Below are 3020 nucleotides of genomic sequence, written 5' to 3'. Positions count from 1 at the left end.
TGACACCGCTGCCTGCTAACTGAAGGCAAGTTCTGTTTGTTTTCATGGTGCAGGTTTGAATAGAGCCGAAACGGTGAAAGACAGCCAAAACTCACACTGGGGGAGCAACAACATGTGCCTTCATTTCCTTCAAGCTGAGCCCGATTAGATCAAGATAATAAAACAATATAATGATGTCAAACTTTTTATTTATTTATTTATTTATTTAGAGTTTATAACCAGATGTTCAGCTCGTGTGGAGATGCTGGAAAGTTTTAGTGTTGTGAAGGACTGAAGGATTTCTCCATCCCGGCGTTTAGTTTCACCGAGAGCTGTCCGCGGTGCTGAAAGCAGCTGCGCACATTGCAGTTATTATAACCATTTTACATCGTGTTTTGTTGCATGAGACAACTGTGTGTTGAAATCTGAAGCGTGTGCGAGTTTATCCTGACGTATCCTCGCCATGCTGCGTCTTTCCCCGGCCACTACACAGCAGCACCGCGCCGTGCCGAGCTGATCTGATGTGATGTGATGTGATCTGATCCGAGGAGGAAACTTTAGCTGCTCCTGAACATCGTTTCTGCCTCACCGAGAGGCTCCGCTCGTATCTGACGCTCCCCAGGTGCCTGTTTACCAGCCTCTGGATCGCGCTGATTACGTTTAATTTTAGCTCGCGATCCTCCGCGCTTGGCTTGACGTCATCAAACAAAGTAATTAAGGGAGTGTAATGTTGAGCCGAGCTGAGCTGAACCGAGCCGACACCAAACACAGTGAGCGGCTGGAGAGGGAGCGAGACGCGACTGACTGACTGAGGGGGGATGTGTCCTGGTGTCACACATACACACACACACACACACACACACATACACACACACAGGGAGAGAGCGAGAGAGAAAGAGACTTTTCCTCTTCACTCGATGTTTATGCGCCTGTGTGTGTGTGTGTGTGTGCGTGTGTGTGTGTGTGCCTCCACACTTGTTTATTCATGGACACACACACACACACACACACACACACACACACACACACACTTGACATAGACACCACACACTCATAGATGTTAATGTTACATTCGGGGACTATATATTGACATTCATTTCCTGGAGACACATCCCTAACCTTAACCATTGACCCACAAATCAGCCTTTTCCTACACACACACACATACACACACACACACACACACACACGTATGCATATTCTACTTTCTATTAAAACTGATAAATTGCAGCCAGCAGCTTGGCTTCAGGCGGTACAGTTGAAACTCTTGTCTTTTACAACAATTTAACAGCGTCTGTTTCAGTTTATAAAATATTTTCATGATTCAGTTCTCTTTTGATTATTGTTAATTGTTACTAGTAGGGGCAGATAATCAGATAAACAGTAGGCCAATGTGCACACACACTTAAGACACTAGTCTGTGACAAGTGATGAACAGAATTTCACAACATAAAGTGGTGTGGTTATTTCGATGATCACCAGCTCCTGAGTCCTGTGAATTTCCAGAGACAAATGCTGTTGACAGTCACTTCAGTCAGAGGTACCCCCGGGGTCCCTGTGCCAGCTCCCAGTGGGCCCAGTAGGTAATCATTTATTAAGCATAAATCATTTCTTAATGGGTCAGTTAAATATTTGAAAGGCAGTTGAACGTCTGCAGTGCTCCAAATTGAATCGAGGTGGAAGCAGAAAATGAAAATACTCAAGTAAAGGACCTGAAAGCTGAACTCAAGCACAGAACTTCAGTTGATGACCTTTACATTACATCCAATAAATCAACTATTTCTTTTGCCTGTCAGATCTCGAAAATGCACCACAGATGCTCAAATGTTGTTTTTTAAACACTTACATTACCTTTTTTTTTTCATTTTAAAAGTACCAAATTGCGTTTTGGTTGTCTTAATGTGTGTTTATACACTAGATATCCTGATATCACCGAGTCACTCATCCAGAACACCTAATACAATCATATCAGCTTATGCTAATTTAATATTATCTTTTTAATTACCAAGATCATGAAACCACTTCACCATCAGACTGGATGAAACAAATAGTGTATTTCAATTAAGTGAAACAGCTAACTGGGTGGTGTTGTTGCCTCAGGTGGCGCTCTGCCAGATGTGACATGACGGATATAAATATCCTCTCAACATATGCAGCATATGTGCGTGTACACATGGTGCTTTTATACACACGCTTTTTATCAGAACCTCCGCGTCACCCTCAGGCCGTCTCACCCAGGATAAACACAATCAACCTTTCGCACATGTCTGAGTGTAGTCACAACGGTCGCTGTCCTGTCATTCCAGCAGTGCAACCATCAAAAACTGTGCGCACATCTCCTTCCCTTCCTTATATAGCTATTGGAAGGCGTTGACTGTTACAAGAGCCTAATCCCCGCAGACAGGCGCTGCATAAAAAGGACAGATGAAGAGAAACAGAATAAGCACAACGGGGATAATGTGTTTTTGCTGTTGCTGGTGTCGCCATCTGACAAGTGCTGAGCTCACAGCGTGGCGTCATGACACGCTTGTCTTCGCCAGCCTTATTAGCGAAGCGGTTTAGAGGAGGAACTAGGTGGGAATCAGTGTTTCTGCCAGGATTGTTTAGTGTGACGCACCATAGCCCGTCCTGCCGCTCTGCCCGGGGCAATGTTTAATTCATGCTCTTCGTAAAAGCTGGATGCACCAAGTCCAAAAGCCATTAGCGTCATCCCGTCTCCCCTCCATTTTTTCTCCACTTCTTCTCCTCTCAGGCGTCGTCCCCGACGATTCAACACATCCCGTCGTCAGTCACTCTCTGTCCTCCTTTCCGTGCTTTTGTTTCCTCTCGGCCCTCCTGTTTCACTTGATTTTCCTTGCTTCCTCCTTTTTTTCTGCCACCTCTCTCCTTTCACCTCACATACCTCGAGCATGCGTTCCTTCCCCCTCCCCTGCACCTGCTCTCATTCATGCGCCGTACACTGGTGCCATCTTTCTGCCTCAAGTGAAACACAACACATAAAAAATATCAATCTCTCTCGCTAGAACTTTTAGACCATCCTG

The sequence above is a fragment of the Sparus aurata genome, chromosome 1 (genome assembly GCF_900880675.1).
Source record: "Sparus aurata chromosome 1, fSpaAur1.1, whole genome shotgun sequence".
Taxonomy (NCBI): domain Eukaryota; kingdom Metazoa; phylum Chordata; class Actinopteri; order Spariformes; family Sparidae; genus Sparus; species Sparus aurata.
This window is presented reverse-complemented; position numbering follows the sequence as displayed.